The sequence below is a fragment of the Triticum aestivum genome, chromosome 2A (genome assembly GCF_018294505.1).
Source record: "Triticum aestivum cultivar Chinese Spring chromosome 2A, IWGSC CS RefSeq v2.1, whole genome shotgun sequence".
NCBI classification, from domain to species: Eukaryota; Viridiplantae; Streptophyta; class Magnoliopsida; order Poales; family Poaceae; genus Triticum; species Triticum aestivum.
Genome location: NC_057797.1, coordinates 423,617,778 through 423,634,678, shown reverse-complemented (window position 1 = coordinate 423,634,678; position 16,901 = coordinate 423,617,778).

Genomic DNA, 16,901 nt, shown 5'->3' with positions numbered 1-16,901 from the left:
AAACATACATCAAGTGAATCACGTGGTATCCCATTGTCACAACAGATACGCACGGCAAGGCATACATCAAGTGTTCTCAAATCTTTAAAGACTCAATCCGATAAGATAACTTCAAAGGGGAAACTCAATTCATTACATGAGAGTAGAGGGGGGAAGAAACATCATAGGATCCAAATATAATAGCAACTCTCACGATACATCAAGATCGTGCCAAATCAAGAACACGAGAGAGAGAGAGATCAAACACATAGCTACTGGTACATACCCTCAGCCCCGAGGAAGAACTACTCCCTCCTCGTCATGGAGAGCACCTGGATGATGAAGATGGCCACCGGAGAGGGATTGCCCCCTCCGGCAGGTTGCCAGAATGGGTCTAGATTGGTTTTCGGTGGCTACGGAGGCTTCTGGCGGTGGAACTCCCGATCTATTGTCTCTTCTGGAAGTTTTAGGGTACGTGAGTATATATGGGTGCAGGAAGTACGTCGGTGGAGCTTCGGGGGCCCCACGAGGCAGGGGGCGCGCCCCCACCCTCGTGAGCACCTCCCTTGGCTCCTGACGTGGGGTCCAAGTCCATCCGGTAGCTTTCCTTTCAAAAATAACTTCTCCGGTTGATTTCATTCTGTTTCGACTCCGTTTGGTATTCCTTTTCTTCGAAACACTGAAATAGGCAACAAAAAACAGTAATTCTGGGATGGGCCTCCGGTTAATAGGTTAGTCCCAAAAAATAATATAGAAGTGGATAATAAAGCCCAATATTGCCCAAAACAGTAGATTACATAGCATGGAGCAATCAAAAATTATAGATACGTTGGATAGGTATCACGGGGGACGAGGACACCATAGGAACCAACCGATACTGGGTCAACAGTTGCTGGAGAAGGACGCCATGGACGCATGCGCGAAAGTGCGTCGCCCCATGGACGGGGAGTGCATTGACGTCGAGTGGAGCTTCCTGGAGCCAGGCGGAGTCGTCGGTGATGAACACGAGCGCGCTAAGACGGATCTCGCGGCCCTCAACCAGTCCGCCGGCGGAAACCATGATGATGAGAATCGGAAAAATCGCAACTCCACCAAAAAAGTCGCTAAGACACCTGCCCCAAGGTGGGCGCTGCTACCTCTTGAGCACCGCGTTGGTTTTCCCCGAAGAGGAAGGGATGATGCAGCAAAGTAGCGTAAGTATTTCCCTCAGTTTTTGAGAACCAAGGTATCAATCCAGTAGGAGGCTACGCGCGAGTCCCTCGTACCTCCACAAAACAAATAAATCCTCGCAACCAACATGATAAGGGATTGTCAATCCCTACACGGCTACTTACGAGAGTGAGATCTGATAGATATGATAAGATAATATTTTTGGTATTTTTATGATAAAGATGCAAAGTAAAATAAAAGCAAAGTAAAAGCAAAAGGAAATAACTAAGTATTGATAGATTAATATGATGAAGATACACCCGGGGGCCATAGGTTTCACTAGTGGCTTCTCTCGAGAGCATAAGTATTCTACGGTGGGTGAACAAATTACTGTTGAGCAATTGACAGAATTGAGCATAGTTATGAGAATATCTAGGTATGATCTTGTATATAGGCATCACGTCCGAGACAAGTAGACCGACTCCTGCCTGCATCTACTACTATTACTCCACTCATCGACCGCTATCCAGCATGCATCTAGAGTATTAAGTTAATGAAAACAGAGTAACGCCTTAAGCAAGATGACATGATGTAGAGGGATAAACTCATGCAATATGATGAAAACCCCATCTTGTTATCCTCGATGGAAACAATAAAATACGTGCCTTGCTTCCCCTACTGTCACTGGGAAAAGACACCGCAAGATTGAACCCAAAGCTAAGCACTTATCCCATTGCAAGAAAGATCAATCTAGTAGGCCAAACCAAACTGATAATTCGAAGAGACTTGCAAAGATAACCAATCATACATAAAAGAATTCAGAGAAGATTCAAATATTGTTCATAGATAGACTTGATCATAAACCCACAATTCATCGGTCTCAACAAACACACCGCAAAAAGAAGATTACATCGAATAGATCTCCACAAGAGAGGGGAGAACATTGTATTGAGATCCAAAAAGAGAGAAGAAGCCATCTAGCTACTAATTATGAACCCGGAGGTCTGAAGTAAACTACTCACACTTCATCGGAGGGGCTATGGTGTTGGTGTAGAAGCCCTCCGTGATCAATGCCCCCTCCGGCGGAGCTCCGGAACAGGCCCCAAGATGGGATCTCGTGGATATAGAAAGTTGCGGTGGTGGAATTAGGGTTTTGGCCCCGTATCTGATCATTTGGGGGTACGTAGGTATATATAGGAGGAAGGAGTACGTCGGTGGAGCAACAGGGGGCCCACGAGGGTGGAGGGCGCGCCTGGGGGGTAGGCGCGCCCCCTACCTCGTGGCTTCCTCTTTTGTGTCTTGACGTAGGGTCCAAGTCTCCTGGGTCTTGGTCGTTGAGAAAATCACGTTCCCGAAGGTTTCATTCCGTTTGATATTCCTTTTCTTCGAAACCCTAAAATAGGCAAAAAAACAGCAATTCTGGGTTGGGCCTCCGGTTAATAGGTTAGTCCCAAAAATAATATAAAAGTGGATAATAAAGCCCAATAATGTCCAAAACAGTAGATAATATATCATGGAGCAATCAAAAATTATAGATACGTTGGAGACGTATCAAGCATCCCCAAGCTTAATTCCTGCTCGTCCTCGAGTAGGTAAATGATAAAAACAGAATTTTTGATGCGGAGTGCTACTTGGCATAATTTTAATGTAACTCTTCTTAATTGTGGCATGAATATTCAGATCCGAAAGATTCAAGACAAAAGTTCATATTGACATAAAAATAATAATACTTCAAGCATACTAACTAAGCAATTCTGTCTTCTCAAAATAACATGGCTAAAGAAAGTTCATCCCTACAAAATCATATGGTTTAGTCATGCTCCATTTTCGTCACACAAGAATGCTCTCATCATGCGCAACCCCGATGACAAGCCAAGCAATTGTTTCATACTCTAGTAATCTCAAACCTATAAACTTTCACGCAATATATGAGCGCGAGCCATGGACATAGCACTATGGGTGGAATAGAGTATAATGAGGGGGGTTATGTGGAGAAGACAAAAAGGAGAAAGTCTCACATCAACGAGGCTAATCAATGGGCTATGGAGATGCCCATCGATTGATGTTAATGCAAGGAGTAGGGATTGCCATGCAACGGATGCAATAGAGCTATAAATGTATGAAAGCTCAACAAAAGAAACTAAGTGGGTGTGCATCCAACTTGCTTGCTCACGAAGACCTAGGGCACTTGAGGAGGCCCATTGTTGGAATATACAAGCCAAGTTCTATAATGAAAAATTCCCACTAGTATATGAAAGTGACACAACAAGAGACTCTCTATCATGAAGATTACGGTGCTACTTTGAAGCACAAGTGTGGCAAAGGGTAGTAACATTGTCCCTTCTCTCTTTTTCTCTTATTTTTTTGTTTGGGTCTTTCTCTCTTTTTTATGGACTTTCTCTTTTTTTTAATTCCTCACTTGGGAAAATGCTCTAGAAAATGATGATCATCACACTTCTATTTATTTACAACTCAATGATTACAACTCGATACTAGAACAAAAGATGACTCTATATGAATGCCTCCGGCGGTGTACCGGGATATGCAATGGACCAAGAGTGACATGTATGAAAGAATTATGAACGGTGGCTTTGCCGCAAATACTATGTCAACTACATGATCATGCTAAGCAATATGACGATGATGAATGTGTCATGATAAACGGAATGGTGGAAAGTTGCATGGCATTATATCTCGGAATGGCTATGGAAATGCCATAATAGGTAGGTATGGTGGTTGTTTTGAGGAAGATATAAGGAGGTTTATGTGTGAAAGAGCGTATCATATCATGGGGTTTGGATGCACCGGCAAAGCTTGCACCAACTCTCAATGTGAGAAAGGGCAATGCACGGTACCGAATAGGCTAGCAAGGATGGAAGTGTGAGAGTGCGTATAATCCATGGAATCAACATTAGTCATAAAGAACTCACATACTTATTGCAAAAATCTACAAGTCATCAAAAACCTCGGCACTATGCGCATGCTCCTAGGGGGATAGATTGGTAGGAAAAAACCATCGCTCGTCCCCGACCGCCACTCATAAGGAAGACAATCAAATAACACCTCATGTTTCAAATTTGTTACATAACGTTTACCATACGTGCATGCTACGGGACTTGAAAACTTCAACACAAGTATTTCTCAATTTTACAACTATTCAACTAGCACGACTTTGATATTATTACCTCCATATCTCAAAAACAATCATCAAGCATCAAACTTCTCTTAGTATTCAAAACACTCATAAGAAGATTTTACTAATCTTGAATACCTAGCATATTAGGATTTTAAGAAAATTACCATGCTATTAAGACTCTCAAAAAAATCTAAGTGAAGCATGAGAGATCAATAGTTTCTATAAAACAAATCCACCACCGTGCTCTAAAAGATATAAGTGAAGTACTAGAGCAAAACTATATAACTCAAAAGATATAAGCGAAGCACATAGAGTATTCTAACAAATTCCAAATCATGTATGGCTATCTCAAAAGGTGTGTACAGCAAGGATGATTGTGGCAAACTAAAAAGCAAAGACTCAAATCATACAAGACGCTCCAAGCAAAACACATATTATGTGGTGAATAAAAATATAGCTCCAAGTAAAGTTACCGATAGAAGTAGACGAAAGAGGGGATGCCTTCCGGGGCATCCCCAAGCTTTGCCTTTTAGGTGTCCTTAGATTATCTAGGGGGGTGCCATGGGCATCCCCAAGCTTAGGCTTTTTCCACTCCTTGTTTCATAATCCATCAAATCTTTACCCAAAACATGAAAACTTCACAACACAAAACTCAAAGTAGAAAATCTCGTGAGATCCGTTAGCGAAAGAAAACAAAAGGCCACTTCAAGGTACTGTGATGAACTCATTTTTTATTTATCTTGGTGTTAAACCTACTGTATTCCAACTTCTCTATGGTTCATAAATTATTTTACTAGCCATAGATTCATCAAAATAAGCAAACAACACACGAAAAACAGAATCTGTCAAAAACAGAACAGTCTGTAATAATCTATAGCTAGCGCAAGATCTGAAACCCCCAAAATTCTAAAATAAATTGCTGGACGTGAGGAATTTATCTATTAAACATCGACAAAAAGAATTAACTACATAGCATTTTCCAAATAAAAATGAAAATGTTAACGCCCACACCTGTGGGCGTTAGCCAACTCGTCCACACGCCTTCATCACCGTTCAGTAACTTCTGCACGAATCTTGGCACGAATTAGCTGATTTTGTATGCCACGTAGGACAACTCGCGTGTGTGGTGTGTGAGAGAGGTCGTCCACACATCCGTTTTACCACACGGAGGGGCCGGTGTGTGGGCGTTTAGCAGTTCGCCCACACACCAGTTTTTCAGTCACGCATAAGGGCTGGTGTGTGGGCGTTTGCCATCTCGCCCACACACCCGCCTCCTCTCCCACACCCAAGCTGCCAGTTGCCATGCGTTTTGCAGTGTACATGGCAACTGCCCTAGTATGATTGCAAGCAGATGACAACTCTCTTTTTTTACCCGAACATGTCAGTTGCCATATGTTTTGCATGGTACATGGCAAACTGCCCTAGCATGCACGTAAGTAGATGGCAACTCTTTCTTTTTAAATGGTAACTGCCCTAGCATGCTTGTGAGCACATGGCAACTCTCTCTTTTACCCGAACATGTTTTTTGCCATGCCTTTTTTTGTAGCGCTACATGGCAACTGCCTAGTGTTAGTAGGTGGCAACTCCTAAAGTTTTGAAATCATGGCAACTGCAGTAGACCAGACCATACATGGCAACATTTGTAGTTGTCCAAAAAATGGCAATCTGGAACTTTGACCTGAGATGGCAACTGCAGCTGAGCAAACATGGCAACTGTAGTTGTCCGACATGGCAACCGTTGTTCAGCGACATGGCAACTGCACTTAAACGAACATGGACGAGGGTCAGGCCCATGGCAACTGCGGGGCATGCGGTAAAGTGTCACGTGGGGCGTGCGGGACCACGAGGTACGAGACTTGACGTACCAGGCATGTGGGCGTTATCTATTTCGCCCACACGCACGCGTGTAAGAGGGACCGGGAGGGGAAAAAAGAGGCATGTGGGCGCTAATTGTTTTGCCCACACACAGACGTGTGGGCTGGTCCTCTTAGGCACCACACAGAACGTGTGGGCAGATTCCTTAATGCCCACACGTGTGGCAGTTATCGGCGTCCAATAAAAATGACAGCGGTTCTCTTGAGCGCTAAAGTTTCTATTTTTTACAGCAAGTTCAAGACTTTCCCCAAGTCTTCCCAACGGTTCTACTTGGCACAAATACTAATTAAACACAAAAAACACAACCAAAACAGAGGCTAGATAAATTATTTATTACTAAACAGGAGCAAAAAGCAAGGAATAAAAATAAAATTGGGTTGCATCCCAACAAGCGCTATCGTTTAACGCCCCTAGCTAGGCGTAACAAGCAAGGATAGATCTAGGTATTGCCATCTTTGGTAGGCAATCCATAAGTGGATCTCATAATAGATTCATAAGGTAGTTTAATTTTCTTTCTAGGGAAGTGTTCCATGCCTTTCCTTAACGGAAATTGGAATCTAATATTTCCTTCCTTCATATCAATAATTGCACCAATCGTTCTAAGGAAAGGTCTACCAAGAATAATAGGACATGAAGGATTGCAATCTACGTTAAGAACAATAAAATCTACGGGCACATAATTCCTATTTGCAACAATAAGAACATCATTAATTCTTCCCATATGTTTCTTAATAGTGAAATCTGCAAGGTGCAAATTTAGAAAGCAATCATCAAAATCACGGAAACCTAACAAATCACACAAAGTCTTTGGAATCATGGAAACACTAGCACCCAAATCACATAAAGCAAAGCATTCATGATCTTTAGTTTTAATTTTAATAGTTGGTTCCCACTCATCATAAAGTTTTCTAGGAATAGAAACTTCCAATTCAAGTTTTTCTTCATAAGATTGCATCAAGGTATCAACGATATGTTTAGTAAACGCTTTATTTTGACTATAAGCGTGAGGAGAATTTAGCACGGATTGCAACAAGGAAATAAAATCAATCAAGGAGCAATTTTCATAATTAAATTCCTTGAAATCCAAAATAGTGGGTTTAGCAACATCTAGGGTTTTAATTTCTTCAATCCCACTTTTATCAATTTTAGCATCAAGATCTAAATACTCCGAATTCTTAGAACGCCTTCTAGGTAAAGGTGGATCATATTCAGTCCCATCATTATCAAGATTCATATTGCAAAACAAAGATTTAATAGGGGACACATCAATAACTTTTAGATCTTCATCTTTATTTTCATAGGAACTAGAAGAACACGCTCTTACAAAGGCATCTTTCTTAGCGCGCATCCTAGCGGTTCTTTCTTTGCACTCATCAATGGAAATTCTCATGGCTTTGAGAGACTCATTGATATCATGCTTAGGTGGAATAGATCTAAGTTTCAAAGAATCAGCATCAAGAGAAATTCGATCAACGTCCCTAGCCAACTCATCAATCTTAAGCAATTTTTCTTCAATCATAGCATTGAAATTCTTTTGCGAAGTAATAAATTCTTTAATATTAGATTCAAAATCAGAGGGCATCTTATTATAATTTCCATAAAGAATTGTTATAGGAATTACCATAATTATTAGAGGTATTACTAGGATAAGGCCTAGGATTGAAATTTCCTCTATACGCGTTGTTACCAAAATTGTTCCTACCAACAAAATTCACATCCATAGATTCATTATTATTCTCAATCAAAGTAGACAAGGGCATATCATTGGGATCAGAAGAAACACTTTTACTAGCAAATAATTTCATAAGTTCATCCATCTTTCCACTCAAAACATTAATTTCTTCTATCGCATGCACCTTTTTATTAGTAGATCTTTCAGTATGCCATTGAGAATAATTAACCATAATATTATCTAGGAGTTTAGTAGCTTCTCCTAAAGTGATTTCCATAAAAGTGCCTCCCGCGGCCAAATCTAAAGGATTTCTAGAAGCAAAATTCAATCCGGCATAAATTTTTTGAATAATCATCCACAACTTCAAACCATGAGTAGGGCAATTACGTATCATTAATTTCATTCTCTCCCAAGCTTGTGCAACATGTTCATGATCAAGTTGCTTAAAATTCATAATATCGTTTCTAAGAGAGATGATCTTAGCGGGAGGAAAATACTTAGAGATAAAAGCATCTTTGCACTTATTCCATGAATCAATACTATTTTTATGCAAAGACGAAAACCAAGCTTTAGCATGATCTCTAAGCGAGAAAGGAAATAGGTTCAATTTAACAATATCATTGTCCACATCTTTCTTCTTTTGCGTATCGCATAAATCAATGAAGCTATTAAGATGGGTAGCGGCATCTTCACTAGGAAGGCCGGAAAACGGATCTTTCATGACAAGATTCAGCAAAGCAGTATTAATTTCACAAGATTCAGCATCGGTAAGAGGAGCAATCGGAGTGCTAATAAAATCATTGTTGTTGGTATTGGTAAAGTCACACAATTTAGTGTTATCTTGAGCCATCGTGACAAGCAAGCAATCCAACACACAAGCAAACAAAAAGCAAGCGGGCAAAAAGAGGCAAATAGAGAAATATAGGGAGGATAGAGAGAGAGGGTGAATAAAACGGCAAGGGTGAAGTGGGGGAGAGGAAAACGAGAGGCAAATGGCAAATAATGTAATGCGGGAGATAAGGGTATGTGATGGGTACTTGGTATATTGACTTTTGTGTAGACCTCCCCGGCAACGGCGCTAGAAATCCTTCTTGCTACCTCTTGAGCACTACGTTGGTTTTCCCCGAAGAGGAAGGGATGATGCAGCAAAGTACGTAAGTATTTCCCTCAGTTTTTGAGAACCAGGGTATCAATCCAGTAGGAGGCTACGCGCGAGTCCCTCGTACCTGCATAAAACAAATAAATCCTCGCAACCAACGCGATAAGGGGTTGTCAATCCCTACACAGCCACTTACCAGAGTGAGATCTGATAGATATGATAAGATAGTATTTTTGGTATTTTTATGATAAAGATGCAAAGTAAAATAAAAGCAAAGTAAAAGCAAAAGGAAATAACTAAGCATTGATAGATTAATATGATGAAGATAGACCCGGGGGCCATAGGTTTCACTAGTGGCTTCTCTCGCGAGCATAAGTATTCTACGGTGGGTGAACAAATTACTGTTGAGCAATTGACAGAATTGAGCATAGTTATGAGAATATCTAGGTATGATCATGTATATAGGCATCACGTCCGAGACAAGTAGACCGACTCCTGCCTGCATCTACTACTATTACTCCACTCATCGACCGCTATCCAGCATGCATCTAGAGTATTAAGTTAATGAAAACAGAGTAATGCCTTAAGCAAGATGACATGATGTAGAGGGATAAACTCATGCAATATGATGAAAACCCCATCTTGTTATCCTCGATGGCAACAATACAATACATGCCTTGCTGCCCCTACTGTCACTGGGAAAGGACACCGCAAGATTGAACCCAAAGCTAAGCACTTCTCCCATTGCAAGAAAGATCAATCTAGTAGGCCAAACCAAACTGATAATTCGAAGAGACTTGCAAAGATAACCAATCATACATAAAAGAATTCAGAGAAGATTCAAATATTGTTCATAGATAGACTTGATCATAAACCCACAATTCATCGGTCTCAACAAACACACCACAAAAAGAAGATTACATCGAATAGATCTCCACAAGAGAGGGGGAGAATATTGTATTGAGATCCAAAAAGAGAGAAGAAGCCATCTAGCTACTAACTATGGACCCGAAGGTCTGAAGTAAACTACTCGCACTTCATCGGAGGGGCTATGGTGTTGATGTAGAAGCCCTCCGTGATCGATGCCCCCTCCGGCGGAGCTCCGGAACAGGCCCCAAGATGGAATCTCGTGGATACAGAAAGTTGCGGCGGTGGAATTGGGGTTTTGGCTCCGTATCTGATTGTTTGGGGGTACGTAGGTATATATAGGAGGAAGGAGTACGTCGGTGGAGCAACAGGGGGCCCACGAGGGTGGAGGGCGCGCCTGGGGGGTAGGCGCGCCCCCTACCTCGTGGCTTCCTCTTTTGTGTCTTGACGTAGGGTCCAAGTCTCCTGGGTCTTGTTCGTTGAGAAAATCACGTTCCCGAAGGTTTCATTCCGTTTGGACTCCGTTTGATATTCCTTTTCTTCGAAACCCTAAAATAGGCAAAAAAACAACAGTTCTGGGATGGACCTCCGGTTAATAGGTTAGTCCCAAAAATAATATAAAAGTGGATAATAAAGCCCAATAATGTCCAAAACAGTAGATAATATAGCATGGAGCAATCAAAAATTATAGATACGTTGGAGACGTATCAGGCGCCAATTGTCGTGGATCTAAGACTGACAATAGAATGGGGGTAGGTATGAGGAGGCAAGATCCTAGCTATGGCGAAGTTGTACACGTGAGTTTTACGAGTTCAGGCCCTTCGCGGAGGAAGTAACAGCCCTACGTCTCGTTGCCCAGAGGCGGTCGACTGGATTATGTATGCGTGTGTTTACAGGGGGTGCGAACCCTTGTGCCAGTGGAGGGGGTGGCTTATATAGAATGCGCCTAGAACCCAGCCAGCCCACGTTACAAGGGTTTTAAGGTACATCAAGAGGGGGGCATTACTGGTAACGCTAGCAATAAAGTGACATAAATGCTTATTAACTCTATGAAGTAAACGTCCGACCGTTGTCGTGCAGAGTGACTTGAGATCTTCTGTCCGTCGAGTGTTTACAGTGGTCAAGTGAATTTGAGTCTTCCGAGTGGAATGTCTCGTAGTCGAGTGGATGATGATATCCCTCGAATGCTTCTGGTTTTTAGGATGGTGTCCTAGGGGAGGGTGTTTAGGTCAGGCCTATGACCCTACCCTAGGTACATAGCTTCATCACCTCCCAAAGGCCAAAATTCGGCTATTTAAGTCAGGCAGTGACCGCCAGCCCTAGCCACATTTGCTTCCTCCCTTCCCATGCCGCTAGCCCGAGCCGCATCCACTTTTCTCCCTCCCGGCCTCTCTCTTCGCTCGTCGCCGCGACAACCATGGCCCGGTAGAGGGTGGCCACTCAGTACTTCTAACGCCAGTTCAATCATCCCCGGCAGATGATTTACCTTTAATCCCGTTTTTCTCCTGACAGTTAATTGCCGCTAATTAAGTGTTGTGGTGTAGTGGCTGTGCTGATACTAGAGCGGCGCCTCCAGTTGCTCGAGGAGATCCGGGCTAGGCGCGTCGCCCGGATCGAAATGACCTGCCTTTGGACTCGCCGGAGCCGGATGAGGAGGACAGGGAGCAACAACTAGAGGCGGACAAGGACCCCCAGCCCATGGAGGGGGCTGGTCTATAGGAGAAGGCAGAGCCGGCTGCGGGCTTCGCCATGGAGGACGCCATGGCGGAGTTTGAGGTCACCCAAACAGAGGAGATGGCGGAGCAGACCGTCATTCTGAAGTCCATCCTGGATAAGGCCGCGGTGAAGGCCAACTGGCGCTTCATCCGCTAGCAAAGTCCGGAGATAGACGAAATGTTCGCCTCTAGTGAGTCCAATGATGAGCCGGAGTTTCCGCAGGCGCCCATCTACCCGGAACCCAACACGGAGAACATGAACATTTCCGATGATGAGTAGTTTGGGTAGATATGATATTTACGTACTACGTTGCTTTTTATTCTGCATGATTTGTATGGCTTTGAGGTATCAAGCTTGAGGTACTTGAATACGGGGCATGAATTTTAAGGTGTGGCCGGTCTATGTCCGCGGACACCGCAAGAGACATTAAGAGCATGGTTAACAATATAGCCAGTTGCTGGCTATATGATCTTGCCACATCATTTATAGCCAATCGTATAGCCAGCAAGTACAATAGTTGCATAGAAATATGTACTACTTTACTGATACAGGGCCCACCTCTCTCACACACAAAATGTCTAGGAGCGTGTGCTACAGCCGGCTGTTAGTTAGTAGCCCGCTTTTCTTCTCCCTTCTCTTCTCTCTCCGCCAACTCATCAAAATATAATATTTAAAGTCTTACAGCCAGCCTATATTATCCTATTGTATTTTTTTGCGGGAAACTGTCGATCTATTCATCTTCAATCATGGCAGTACAAGAAACACCAAAAATAATGAAATTACATCTAGATTCGTAAACCATCTAGCGACAACTACACACACTGAAGCGAGCGGAAAGCGCGCCGCCGTCATCGCCCCTCCCTCGCCGGAGCCGGGCACAACTTGTTGTAGTAGACGGTCGGGAAGTCGTCGTGCTAAGACCCATAGGACCAACGTGCCAGAACAACAACGACCGCCTATAAAGAGAAGTTTAGATCGAAAGGAACCAACCCGAAAACACATGAACAAAGACGAACAAGGACCAGATCCGAGCGGATCCACCAAAGACAAACACCGACCGAATCCTGCGAGATCCGCCGGAGACACACCTCCACACGTCCTCCGACGATGCTAGACACAACATCAGGGCGGGGGCTAGGCGGGGAGAACCTTATTCCATCTTCAAGAAGCTGCCGCCGTCTCATCTTCTTGAGCAGGACACAAATCCTAGCAAAACTTGAAGAAGCATCTAAAAACGAAGCCCTCCTGCCGACGAGGACCGGGATCCACCACGCACCCATGGCCCTAAGGCCACAGAAGACGTGAGAGGATTGGCACCCATGGCCCTAAGGCCACAGGAGACGTGAGAGATCGGCGGCGCCGCCGACGGGAGAAAAAACCCTAGCTGCCTTCCATTGGAGGAGGGACAAAGAGAGGTATCGTTCATCCTATTGTACTTGCTCTAACATGGTGTTTCCATTAAAAATGCCGCATGCATTTTTGTTTTTGCAGGAATTTTATATCTATCCATCAAACATCATATAGCATTACAAAGAACATGGAAGGACCAGCCGGTGTTTCTTGGCCTTGAGAAAGAACACGGCCCGTGGTGAAACCGGATTGCCTGGGTGGCTCTGTCGTCTAGTAACAGCTTCCTCGCACTCGACGGATTCCGCGGGCAGCGAACACGAGAGTGAGAAGGTCTGCCCGATCCCAAGCATCATCGTCGATGGGCTCGCTCCGTAGCATAAAAGGCCACCGATAGATACACGCCTGCCTGTAACCCAAGAGCCAATCCCGGCTTCGCTGCTGGACGAAATCTCCAACAGACCGAGAAGGAGGCCTGATCGTAAATCGATCGACCTCTTGCTCGACGACCAGGAACATGGACGCGAAGCAGCACGCCGGCGGCGCGGTCCTGTGCGCCTACGGCTGATTTTCTGTGCCACGTAGGACAAGGTGTGTGTGTGGTGTGTGACATAGTTCGCCCACACATCTGTTTTACCACACGGAGGGACCGGTGTGTAGGCGTTTAGCAGTTCATCCACACATCAGTTTTCAGTCATGCACAAAGGCTGGTGTGTGGTCATTTGTCATCTCGCCCACACGCCCGTCTCCTCTCCCACACGTAAGCTGCTAGTTGTCATGTATTTTTGCAGCGCACATGGCAACTGTCTCTAGTGTGCTTTATAAGCAGGTGGCAACTTTCTTTTTTTACCCGAGTTGCCATGTGTTTTTGCAGGGTATACGGCAACTGCCTAATGTGCACGTAAGCAGATGGCAACTGTCTTTTATCGAGTTGCCATGTGTTTTTGCATGGTACATGGCAACTGCCCCAACGTGCATGTATATGGCAACTGCCCTAACGTGCACGTAAGCAGATGGCAACTCTTCCTTTTTACATGACAACTGCCCTAGCATGCTTGTGAGCACATGGCAACTCTCTCAACTGCCTAGTGTTAGTATGTGGCAACTCCTAAAGTTATGAAATCATGGCAACTACATTAGATCAGATCATACATGGCAACTGTAGTTGAGCAACCATGGCAACTGCAGTTGTCCGACATGGCAACCGTAATTCAGCGACATGGCAACTGCAGATAAACGAATATGGACGAGGGTCTGAACCATGGCAACTGCGGGCGCGCGGTGGGCGTCACGCGTCACGTGCCGGACCAGAAGGGTACGAGGCCTGACATACGGGCGTGTGGGCGTTATCAACTTCGCCCACACGCACGCGTGTGAGAGGGTTCAGGAGGGAAAAAAAATGTGTGTGGGCATTAGTTGTTTTGCCCACACGTAGGTGTGTGGGCTGGTTGCTGTCCATGCCACACGAGGCGTGTGGCACAACTACCCGATACACCACACATGTGGCAGTTATCGGGACCCTGGTTTAAACAGTTTTGCTAAAGCACATCTATGTCATTGATCTTACGTCGAGATTTATGTAGATATTTTTTTTCTTTTTTCTTTTTCTCTTTATGTTTGATTCACTCATTTATATATGCAATAACTAGAGCACACCTAGATGTGCCCTAGACACACCCTAGTTTAAAATCACAAGATTCGGGTCAATTTTCGAGAATTCAACTTATACTTCCTTTGTCTCAAAATAAGTGTCTCAAGTTTAGTACAACTTCGTACTAAAGTTAATACAAAGTTGAGACATTTATTTTAAAACAAAGAAAGTATTCAATAAAAACTTTTCCTAGGATCCAGGTGATTATTGTTCTATATTTTCAGTATTTTTGGTGTAGTCTTGGGGGGGGGGGGGGGGGGGGGGGCAAATTCTACAGGAATTATGGCGCCTAATTATCGACGACTATTCATTTCTAGGTCAGGGCTCATTTGCTGCCGGTAAACAGTAAATTTAAACAAAAAACAAAAAATAAAAAATGATTCTTTTTTTGCATACAAGATGTTCAAGCGCGTGATGTCCGTGCCAAATTTTAGCTTGTTCGGACATCCGAAGAGCTCATGGCAAAAAGGAAAAAAAATCGGTCCAAACAGTGCGTGAACTGTAAACTTTCTCACAGACCCTAAATTTGTGTTTTTTGCTCGTGTTTTTTGCTGAGAGCTACTGAAATGTCCAAACTCCACGAAATTTGGCATAGACTTCACGCACATGAGTATCTCATCACAAAAAAATTCAGATTTTTTTGAATTGTTTTGCTATTTGAAACAATTTTACTGTTTACTCAAGAGTCAAAACGCCACTTTTCATTGTAGACACCTATTAAGAGTAACTATTTCCATGTTAAACGTTAATAAGGCAGTCTAGGTCTTTGGATCAACATACTTAGATGAAGAGTTTAGTGCTAAATGTGTTTGGTGCTAAACATCAAAACCACGTGAGCACTGCAGGATTAGAGATATGTACAAATAAGATTGATTTGGTTCTTCGCTCTTTGTGCTTTTACAAGGATAGTAGATAGAATTCATGTTTTTTATAAGGCAGTGAATGCACTTGTCTACATACCTACAATCAAACAAATCGTTTATCCCGTTTTATTTGAGATTAGAGAAAACTTCCATTCCATTTTATTTGGGATTAGAGTATAGCTAAACCTCTGTTAGTGGAGGGTTGCAGCAAAAACACACCTCCTTTTCCTCGAGTATGTGCAAGGTATCAATTAATATAGCAATTGAGCAAATGTTCCAAGATCAAAGAATAAAATAGCTATCAACAACACATGAATTGAAGTGTAAAAACAATGCAACAAGTGTAAAAAAGAGCGCCATAAGGTGAGACGAGTCACATCTAGTTAACTTGTTTTCAGAACCTACATAACAAATTGTGACTCCGACTATTTTTATTATATAGAAAAAAGCCTAATACATGTTAAAAATAGAGAAATATCCTGAAAATTCCCACAGAAATTAGAAACACCCAACATTTCTTTTTCTGGTCTCATCTTAATTGGATAAAAGATAGCCATTAGATTTATGTAACCGTGTCCTGCTGTCAAATGGACCTTACAATCACGCATATATATGACTTTAAGAATTCACGCACACAACATCTGTCACATATATGCCTTCAAAATGCATGTAACAACATTCATCCAATGGACCCTCCCAAAGTACCAAGTGTATCTCCATCTCAATTAGTACTTCCACAGTTCTGTTTTGGATATTTTAATATAAAGTACATGCGGACGTAAATGAGTGAACAAACACACTAAAACATATTTATATATACACTAAAAAAGTTAGGGGATCTATATTTGTGAACAAAGGGAGTACATACTAAACGTGAACAAGAACACCAAGATTCTCTCATACCAGCATACAATACAACTTAATATGTTTCAAAATTTTGTCACCAAGACAGAAACATGTGCTTGCGACAACATTTTCCTAACCCTATCGCCACCAAGTCTCCTCCACGTCCTTGGTCCCGCTCCACTCTCCCGTTCGGCGATTCGTCGGCGCCAAAGGAATGGGGACTCATCCCTTTTAAAAGAAATCTTGTTTATACAACATGAGCTCATAACCATGTTAGAGTTTAAGGTGGTCTCAGATTCGTGTGCTCCAAGCGGATTGAACAATTCCCGCGAGGAATAAACATAAAAATCCAAAAGAAATGTAATAAATAAATAAAGTTTTGGACAGTACGCTTAAGGTGTGACAAGTGGTAGCATCAGAGTGTTCCCGTCTTGTTTCTGTTTGTAAGAAAAGTAACCTGCTAGGTAGTCCCGACTGTCTACTACAAAATTTGTCCGGCTCCGGTGAGGGAAAGGCGATGACGACAGCGCGTCTTCGGCTCGCTCTAGTGCTTGTAGTCGTCGCTAGATGATCCATGCAGCTGGTTATAATTTTTATTATCTATTGTGTTCTCCGTGCTACCATGATTGATGAATAAATTGAAATTTCCTATCCATGCTCGTTGCGTGGAATAGTGGGTATAAAATACGGACCCAGTGACC